The sequence below is a fragment of the Panthera leo genome, chromosome E3 (assembly GCF_018350215.1).
Source record: "Panthera leo isolate Ple1 chromosome E3, P.leo_Ple1_pat1.1, whole genome shotgun sequence".
Taxonomy (NCBI): Eukaryota; Metazoa; Chordata; class Mammalia; order Carnivora; family Felidae; genus Panthera; species Panthera leo.
Window position 1 is genome coordinate 34,330,485 of NC_056694.1, and position 10,909 is coordinate 34,341,393.

Here is a 10,909-nt window from a genome sequence, read left to right on the forward strand (position 1 = left end):
ATATCTTGTTCCAATGACTTTGACTTTTTTACGTGACTTAAAGGAAGAAAAAAATTTAAGTTTTTCTTTTAAGTTGTTTTCCTCTCTCCAAAGAGTTTACGCTTATAGGACTGTGGGAGAATTCTAGCCAGGAAGGCCTTGGGTCCGTCCCAGGAGGAGCGGGCAGAGCAGGTGCTGAGATGTGTGTGTGTCTGGAAGCAACCTCAATGTCCACTGACGGATGAGTGGATAAGGAGAATGGGGTAGATACATACAGTGGAATACTATTCAGTCTGGAAAACGAGGGAGATTCTGCAATACGATGCAACAGGGATGAGCTTTGGGGACGTTATGTTAAGCAAAATAAGCCAGTCTACAGCAGGGCAAGCATTGCATGATTCCACCTGCATGAGGGATCTAAACAGTCACCTCACAGACTCCAGGAGTAGAAAAGGCTGGTTCAGGGGGGCTGGCGGAAGGGAAGAGGGGGAGTTGCTAGCCGTTGGGTGTAGAGTTTCAGCTGAGCAAGAGGAAGGAACTCCGGACCCCTGGACAGCATCCCGCCTGCAGTTAACGATCCTGTATTGTGCAGCTGATGGTGTGTGAAGAGGGTGCATCTCATGTGAAGAGTTCTTTCCACGGTAAAGTAAAATAAATAAAATAAATAAAATAGGAGTGAAGTGAAAATAAGGTAAAATAAAATAAAATGAAGTGAAGTGAAAATAAAGTAAAATAAAGTGAAGTGAAATGAAAATAAAGTAAAATAAAATAAAAGTGAAATGAAGTGAAAATAAAGTAAAATGAAATAAAATGAAGTGAAAACAAAGTAAAATAAAATAAAATAAAGTAAAATACGATAAAACTGAAGTGAAAATAAAGTGAAATAAAATAAAAGTGAAGTGAAAATAAAGTAAAATAAAATAGAAGTGAAGTGAAAATAAAGTAAAATAAAATAAAAGTGAAATGAAGTGAAAATAAAGTAAAATAAAATAAAATGAAGTGAAAACAAAGTAAAATAAAATAAAGTAAAATAAGATAAAACTGAAGTGAAAGTAAAATATAATCACATATAAAATAAAATGAAGCGAATATAAAACAAAATGAAGTGACAATAAAATTAAAATAATAAAATAAAATGAAATGAAAACAAAACAAGAAAACGAAAGGTCGTGTCATGTCTGCAGTGGAGAGACAGGACAACCAGAGCTGTAGAGTCGGGCCGGGGGCTGCTTCTCCTTCCGATGTGCACCCTCACCCTGCCCGCTGAGCCACCCCCACCCTGCCCGCTGAGCCACCCCCACCCTGCCCGCTGAGCCACCCCCACCCTGCCCGCTGAGCCTCGCAGCAGAGATGATGGCAAGCCCGTGCCGAGGAAAACCTAAGGGCTTTGTTGTAAGACCTTGTGTCCCAAAAGGCCTTTGGAGCAAACACAACCACTTGACTGCCTTCCTGAGGGTCAAACAGCAGCAGCGACGTGATCTGCTGGATTTGAGGCAACATTTAAGAAGGAAGAAGAAGAAGAAGGAAAAAAAAAATCACACCCTTCCTGAGAAACCATTTTTTACCGAGAAGCCCGGGAAGGGCGTGAGCAAGTTCTTGGAGGGGATAAAAGGGAGATGAAACCCTGCCTCTTCAGCTCGTTCTTAAATCAAGCAGCAGTTTTCCGACAGGGCTATGGCAATTGATTATAAATGTGGGAATTTATTTCAATAAATCCCTGTCATTCCTGAGCAGCTGTTTGACTTTACAGCAAACCAGCAAACAGACGGAGGGGTTATATGCAGCCTGTCTTTTGTCTCTACCTTTGACGAGTCTGAATTGTTGTTTTGGAGATGGTTCGGGCTGAGGCTTGCAAGAGGAGAGCCCCCGGTTCTCCACTGTGGGCAGAGGGAAGGGGGTGGGTGGGAAGCGGGCAGCGTGCTTTCTCAGGAGCCCCGGGATGCGTGACCGGGGGACCGCTCGCTATATGTGCTTTTCCAGAGCCAGGAGGAAGGATAGTATGGGTTTCCAACATTCATCAGCCCAAGGAAGCCCATCCATGCGTTATGAGAGGAAGCTCATCTTGTATTCTCATAAAAGCAGTCAGAGACTGTGGGAAGGACGCTAGATTTAAGGTTTCGTATACACTCTGCTTCTCATGCGCTAGGTGAAGGTTCTCTCTAGGACAGAGCCAATGGTACTTGCATTCAGATCTCTTAGAAACATGAAATTCATTGGCCTGGAGATGAAAGCATTTAGCGAGGTGCCTGGCAAACAGTAGGTGCTCTACACATGTCCAACTGAATCTCCACTTTCTAAAAGCCACCTCTGTCTGCTCGGGCTCACTTTGAGCTCTCTCTTTCTCTCAAACTTACCTGCCCTCTGTCTCATGTGCTCGATGCTTAGCTTAGGGCAGTAAAGAGATTGAGTTCTAGTCCCGATTTGGATACCTGACTTTGCACCAGTCAGATCATCTCCTGGCTTTCTCCACCTGTGAAATGGTGAAGGCATCACCACCTGCCTCCCAGCATGGTTAGGTTTAGAGGAGTTAACAGACGGGCAAGCATTCAGAGTCTTTAAAAACGTGTTACACATAGAAGGAGTTATATTATATGCCCTTCTATTATATTATTATATTATTATATTATTATTTTATTATAATATTATATATCATATATTACATATTTTATATATATTATATATACTATTATATATCATCTGCTGCTGCTATATTCCCTCCTCTTTATTAACAAATGGCCTTCTATCTAGGTTGTAGGATTATTTAAAGCAGGAACCAACTCTTTGAGTTTTTTTATGCTTTGATCCAGTCTACTGATTTGGTCCTTTGGTGAACAACACTAAGGGAGCTTTGAAGGGGTTGGGTTGTTATCAGTAGTAAGGAGCTCATACTTAAGGATCTTCTATTGTCTTTGTGTCCATTGAATCCCAGAATCTGTATTTCCTTGCACTGCTCTCTCTTTTTCTCCCTGCTCCAACCATGCTTTCAAAGAGTGTTGTTAAACATCCCTTGTTACATCTTGCCCCAGGACCTTTGAGCATGCTTTTCTTGCTTCTGGTATACTCTTCTTCAGGTTTTTGCCTGGGTGGTTCTTTTGATCCTTAGATCTCATAAAAAAGTTCCTTCCCAGTCTAATGTTACTCCCTTTACCCCAAGCTGCTGCTCTCAGATAGTGCTCCGGCCGATTTCATTTTCTTACTCTGTGAAATGATCTCATCCCATTACTGTGTACATTTCTCTCTCTTCCACCAGAATGTAAGCTCCATAAGATCTAGGACTTTATGGTTTTTTTTTGTTTTTTTTTTTTTTTTTTTTTTATCACCACATCCCTCATGTCTAGAGCAGTTTCTGGCAGGTAGTGGGTACACAGCAAATGACTGCTTAATTAATTAATTACCTTTTTTACACAATTTCAAGTTTCCTTCCTCTTGGAAGCCTTCCAGGATTGTCCTAATACTTGTCAATTTGCCCCATTTCAAGATTTTCTCCTGTTAGAGTTGGCAGTGTGCCGCAGTTTGATGTGATTATCTTTCTTATCCCTTCAAATGGTGTGAGATGATCTTACCCCCCACATTCCTTTGCGCTCCAGGTGCAAATGGAGAAGTCCTTCTGAAAATGTCTGACTAAAAGGAACCTCTTTGCTCTGCTTGGGTGGGGAATAGGAAGCAGAGAGCTCTGGAGTGTCCAGAAGACAGAGGGGAAAGGGGGAGAGTGGTTTTCTGCATTCACACCTTGGACCTTCCTTTTCTGGGCAAACTATGGATTAAGAGGAAGGGATCTGTTGCATATTCCAGAGGAATGACATTTGGAAGGAGTCGGAGTGGCACAGGTCCGGGTAGGTCCCTCATCTTTCAGATGAGAAAGCAAGAAAACACAGAGGGGACTAAAACATAGGAGAAGCGTACAAAGAGGAGTAAACACTTGTGTTGCACGTTATTTTCTTACACATCATCCCGTTAAGTTCTCACAACCTGTCCACGAGTTCATTATTGTTATTCCCATTTCACAGATGAGAAATGAGGCTCCGACAAGCTAAGCCACTGACTCGTAGCCAGCAAATGCCTAGGACTTGAACCTGGGTCTTCTGTGCTTTTTCCTCTACCTCATTTAGGGTTTGAGAATAAATCTCCCACCTTTCCCCCTGGGTCCCTACCTCTCAAGACTCTGTCTTTAATAACCTGCTAGAATTCGTGGGGTAGGGACATGGGTAGAGGCCATATCTCTTTACCTTTTCTAGGCTGAGTGCCGAGATCCAGGAGAGGTATCTGCAGGTCCCCAGAACTCATTGTAAAATCTGCCATTAGAAGCTTAATTAAATTAATATTCTTGTGCGAAGGGCTGCTGGGTGCAGGGCTCCGCGAGGCTCATCGACTTTCATGTAGAAGGGAAAGTTTTCCGCACTCCCTCTCCCGAGGCTGCATGAAAAATGCATGACAGAAGTCAGACTGGGAATGCTGGCGGCAATGGCATCTTGGTGCAATTAAACCTTTTTAAGAGTTTCTCCTTTCTTCCCCTTCCCTCGCCGCATGCGGGAAACCATGCAAATGAGAGAGAGAAAGAGAGAGAGAGAGAGAGAGAGAGATAGAGATGGGCCGAGTTTTAACTCCCCTCAGCCTGTCCTGCAAAGTGTCCAGGAGATAAAATGCCCACCCCAGAAGCAGTGTCTCACAGGCTCAAGGAGAGAGAGAAGAATGGGTCAAAGACAATAGGAGGAAGCTGGGCATAGCAGAACGTTCCAGGTTTGCTTCTTGTAAGCTGGAGTTCATGGCATCCCTGTCCACGAGCTTATCCTGAGGATGCATGAGAGAATGTGCAGAGAATGCCCAGTGCTAGCTGATGGTAAATGCTGGTCAGTGCTCAGTGAATGAATGCTTTTGATTAATGACACCCAGTGCTGTGAATTGCTTGCACTGTGTCAGACACTGTGCTGAGCCCAGTGAACCAACTGAATCCTTGTATCAGCCCTCTGAGATATTTATGTACATCTGTATCTATATCTGTATACAATTATTATAGTACATTGCATGGTTGGCTCCCGTAAGATATGTCCACACAATACCTATGGATGCAACTTCATTCGGAAAAAGAATCCTTGCAGATACAATGAAGTTCAGTGTCTCCAGATGACATCGTCCTGGATTTTCTGGGTGGGCCCTAAATCCAAGGACAGGTGTCCTTACAACAAGAGGTGAAGGCACAGGCAGAAAGGAGAAGACACGTGGGAGAGACACCGTGTAGAGACAGAGGCTGGAGGGACGCAGCTCCAAGCAAGGAATGCCAGGGGCCTTGAGAAACTCCAAGAAGCAATTGGGGATTCTTCCCTAGGGCCTTCCGAGGGAGCATCACCCTACCAATGTCTTGATTTCGGATTTCTGGCGTCTGGAACTGTGAGAGAGTACATTTCTGCTGTTTGAAGCTCCCTCATTTGTGAAAATTTATTATGGCGGCCCTAGGTAAACAAATAAAATTATCATCATCCTAAGTTTACTAAAGTACAAATTCAGGCACAGAGAGGTTAGGTAATTACACAGTCACACAGCTGAAAGGCAAGACATCCGGTGACTGAAACCAGGCTGTGTGGCTCACAGGGGATCCCTAGGATCCAGGGAAACTGAAGGTATAAACATGTGGTGCACGTATGTTCAGGTCACTTAACATCTCTGGGACCTGATCATATCATCTATAAATGGTGATCGATTGGTTGATTGATTGCCTACTGGCTGTGGGACTCCAAAGAAGGGCTGATAAAGTATGGCCTGGGGGCCAAGAATGGTGGTTGTATTTTAAATGGTTTAGTTAACAGCTTTTTTTTGGTTTCCTATGGGACTCCTTTCAAAAGTTTGCCAACACTTGTTCTGAAGAAGAGGGGGCTTCTGGGTGGCTCAGTCGGTTGAGCGTCTGACTTCAGCTCAGGTCATGATCTCATGGTTCGTGAGGTCGCGCCCCACGTGGGGCTCTGTGCTGACAGCTCGGAGCCTGCAGCCTGCTTCGGATTCTGTGTCTCCCTCTCTCTCTGCCCCTCCCCCGCTCATGTTCTGTCTCTCTCTCAAAAAAAAAAAAAAAAAAAAAAAACTTGGTATTCTTGGGTCGCCTGTGTGGCTCAGTTGGTTGAGCATCTGACTTCAGCTCAGGTCATGATCTCACGGTTAGTGAGTTCGAGCCCCATGTCGGGCTCTGTGCTGACAGCTGGGAGCCTGGAACCTGCTTCGGATTCTGTGTCTCCCTCTCTCTCTGCCCCTCTCCTGCTCATGCTCTGTCTCTCAAAAATAAATAAGCCCCCCCGCCCCCAAAATACAACAACAACAAAAAAACAAAACTGAAGAAGGAGGGGGAATAGTACCTTCCATGTGAAGAGTGATTATTGAAATACGTTTACCCATCAACTTATCAAACGTTCATTGGGCACCTGTTGAATGTCAGGAGCTCCTGAAGGAGTTTGCAAAGTAAACATGACAGCCCAGTGCAGCAGCCAGCGTGTACGACCGTCTACAAGGATGTGCCACTGCTGTTACTGGCATGAGGGCAGGAACGGGGGCCCCAGAGTGGGAGACCTCACGGGAAGGGATTGCACTTTGGACGTCACGAGGGCCCTTGTTCTGAGAAACTGTAGGTCTCTCTGCATAGGACAGAAGCCCTACAAACTTTGGTTGAAGAAACAAAGAGTGGACCTCACCTGCTGGACTCAGAAAGTCTTCCCCTAAAGAGTTGAGTTCCGAACCAAGTCTTAAGGGATCAGCAAGACGGAACACAAGAGTGAGCGGGTGCTCTGGCTCAAGGAACATTCTTGTCAAAGGCTTGACTGCAAGAGAGGGCACAGAGCATTTGAAGACCCATGTGTAGCTTGGTTTGTCTCCAGGGGATGCCACAGGGAGAGATGTAAGACAGAAGGGCCTGGAGCCAGGTCCCAAAGGTCCCTGTCAGCTGTGTCCAGGCTGTGTGGGGGCCGCCCCTGACTCCTTCAGACTCTCCCATACTGCCCTCCACCATCACTCCCTCCCGTCCAGCCTCAGATAGGCTTTTGTGAATGATCACATTGCTTCCAGCCCTCGATACTTCTCATACGCTTTTTCTCTACTTGAAAATTTCTCCCCACATACATCATAAAAATTATATATCCAAATATACACATTTTTTTAGTTGACCACAATCTCCTTCAAATTTTTTTTAGTTGTTTATTTTTCAGAGAGAGACAGAGCATGAGCCGGGAGGGGCAGAGAGAGAGAGGGAGACGCAGAAGCAGAAGCAGGCTCCAGGCTCCGAGCTGTCAGCACACAGCTCAACGCGGGGTTCCAACCCACGAACCGCGAGATGATAACCGGAGCCAAAGTCAGACGCTTAACCGACTGAGCCATCCAGGCGCCCTGACCACATTCTCCTTTAGATCCTGACTCTAATGTTGCTTTTTCACAGGGGATCCCTGAGCTCACCTGAGACCAGAGCAGTGCTATTTATGTTGCTATTTATATCCACATCAGTACCCACATGGACAGCACACCTGTATCTGTATCTGCATCTGTATCCATATGCTGGATCTGTGTACGTCCACATCTCAGTGTCTATTCTTATCTCTGTTTTCAGTATTTATCTGCCTCGGTGCCCACGTTCACACCCACATCTCACCGTTCATTTTCCCCCGTGACACTTATCACTCACTCTTGTACTTACTTGTACACGTGGGTGGATAGTCATCTGGCTAATTATTGTCTCCCCCACTAAACCCTAATCTCCGTGGAGGGTGTTAGGCCACTGGGGCTGCCATAAGGACGTACCACAGTCTGTGTGGCTTAAAGAAGAGAAATTTATTTTCCCAAGTCATGGAAGCTGGGAGTCTGAGATCAAGCTGTCACAGGGTTGACTCCCCCCTCCCTGGCCTGTGGGTGTGACTTCACATCATCTTATGTGTCTGTACCCTAATCTCCTCTCCTTTTTTTAAAGTTATTTATTTATTTTGAGAGAGAGAGCTGGACAGAGAGAGAGCCGGACAGAGAGAGAGACAGAGAGACAGAGAGAGAGAGGCAGAGACAGAGAGAGAGAATCCCAAGCAGGCTCTGAGCTGTCAGCACAGAGCCAGATGAGGGGCTCGATCTCACGAACCATGAGATCATGACCTGAGCCAAAATCAAGAGTCAGATGCTTAACTGAGCCACTCAGGCACCCCCCTAATCTCCTCTTCTGATAAGGACCCCAGTCACGTTGGATGAGCTCCTGTCCTCATGACCTCATCTTAACCTAATCGCCTCTTTAAAGACCCTGTCTGCAAACACAGTCACATTCTGAAATATGGAGGCTGGCTAGCTCTCCTACGTAGGAATGTGGGCGGGCAGGGAACATAATTTAGCTCATAACGGAGGGTGTCTGTCCTTTTTTTTTTTTTTTTTTTTTTTGCAATTTCTTCTCCCAGTGGTAAGCATGCTGCCTGGCACATAGTAGGTGCTCCATAAACCCAGTAAAACCTTGGACTGGGAGTAACTTGTGCAAGCGTTCTGCAAGATGAGCAAACATTTCTCATAACTTTTAACTTGATGAACGAGGGACGTCTTGCCATGTGAGCAGCACAGGATGCCGAACGTCACCTGGTCACAGCTGAGCCAATGCTTCTTGAAATTCGCTTTGAAACACGAGCGCTTTGGAGGACAAGCGTGTTTCCGGGACGAATTATGCTTACGAGCCAAGGTTTTACTGTATGTGAGGAAGACAGAGATGCCACCACAGCAGCTCTAAGCTAGGTTGGGAGAGGGGGACAGAGGCAGGGAGACACTGGTGATGGTTACAGAGAGGAGACGTGACAATGGAATGGATGGGGGAAGTGGCCGTGGGGACCAGGGAAGAATGCGGGTTTGAGAGAGACTGTAGGGGCAGGGGAACTGCCCTGCTCGCTGCACCTCCGCCCACGTACATGAGCAGTTGGGGCACGTCGCCTGCCCCCGAGGCCTGAATTCACAGCAGGGCTCTGCTTGCAGCTTGCACAGTTTCAGAGAGGCAGACATCCCTCCTCCCCGCTCCCTGCCCTCCTTCCCCCCTCCCTTCTTTAAAATGAGAGACGATTGCCTACCGGTGGTTCTTCCAAAGCCACTACTGGTGAAGGTGTTTAGCTCTGGAGCAGTTTATTCCAGGAGAACAGGAGGATAAAAGATGAATACCCAGGGAACATGAGTTTATGGGATTTAAGTAAGAGGTAACTAGACCCTAAAATTTAGACCTCAGAGCAGAGGCAGGGAATCCGAACTTGGAGGCTGTCATAGGCGACCTGAGACTTTCAGTCATATCTTGTTAGGCCTAATCTTCCTTTCCCTGATCACATTGGAGTCTCCACGAGCTGACTCAGAAATGTGGGCCCTGCAAGCTGAAGATTAGGAGCCCGGCTGAATGGCATATTCACCTTTCACAAGCTTTGCTGCTCCAGACGCTTATAAAATAATTTTCGCCTTTATCTAAAGGCAGAAGGGCTTTTCTCCCCCCAGCTAGTGTTCTGGCTTTTTTTTTTTTTTTTTTTTTTTTTTAACTCTCTCCACCTAATAAAATCCTCAGCGCGGTGCTTGCCTGTGTAATCGGAGCTCTGCAGGCTGTTCTTGGAGCTGGCTTCCCAGGCTGCGCTGCAGAAACGCGGCAGAGGAAGGGATAAAACTTCGGGAAGTAATGATGTCTCACACACCAGCTGGCTCCCGGAGGTCATACCCTGACGGAGCCACTTCTGCCCCTCGGTGCACCCCCGCAAAAGAAGTCTGGCTTATTTACCATTTTAGAAAGTTAGACCTTTTCAAAGAGATGCCCCAGGCAAAACATCCTTCCTTCCCCGTCTCTCTGAGACTAATGACTCTTCTCCGAAAGTTTTGACAGGTCGGAGTTGTGCCGACAGCCGAGGCAGGTTGCTGGGGGCCGGGCTGGCACACAGCCCACAGAAATAGCTGGGCTGCACGGCACTGGGCTCAGGGATGCCTGCTTCTCAAACGCAACAAGTTTGACTTTCCGGATTGCAAATGGGGAGGTGGTAGGAAAGATGACCCGAGCGGGGGTAGTCTCGGGGCTGGGTTCCTATTCTGGAAGTCAGAGGACAAAGTCTGAGACTTGAAGGAACACAAAATGACATTCTCTGAACACACAGCATCCCATCGGATCCCGAGGATGATGACCGTGGGTAAACCGTTTCATGCAACTGGTCCGTGGCTGGGTGGTCGGAACCAGTTCATCATGCCATGGTTCCTCCATCAAGTTCCAAATGAGAGTGGTAGGGAGGGAGGAGGAAGAAGGTGTCAAGGGATGGGACCACCCTTCTCCCTGTCCAACCATGTTGCAAATCCTCTCTCAGCTCCCACTGGGAGCCCCACACATCTCCTGATGTCAAGCCTTCATTGTATGGTAGGGACCTGGTACCCGAGAGTGCTGTCATTCTCCGTACCCTTGAGTCAATAACAAAAATTTTCCCCCATTAACACAGGCTGTGACTATTGACAAAATAAACTCAAGACTCTGATTCTTCCAAGAGATGAATGGCTCCAAAGACAACGAGCTGACGGGTCACAACCGTGCACACGACTATATTATTATAGTAGAGAATTCATGCCCTGTGGACACAGTTCCACCCCTGTCTGCAGGTCCAGAGTCTGCTTCCCAGAGGCAAAGACTGGGACTGGGTTGAAGGGCACCATTTCAAAATTTGTCTTTTCATTTCACTTCAATATGCACATGTAGAGTTATCTCTTTTTGTGTGTATACAGTGTTCTTTATACACACAGCCCAAAGCATACTGGTGCTTGAATTAGTTTGCAGTTTGCTTTTCCCCTTGATGGTATGTCTGAGCATCTCTTTATGTCAGTGCGTCCAGACCTATCACGTTCAGTTACATGGCCCTGTAGTATTGGAGAGATGGACTTTGTCTAACCACCCTCTCTTGCTGGATATTTAGGCTGTTTGCAATTTTTAGAATTGATCTTC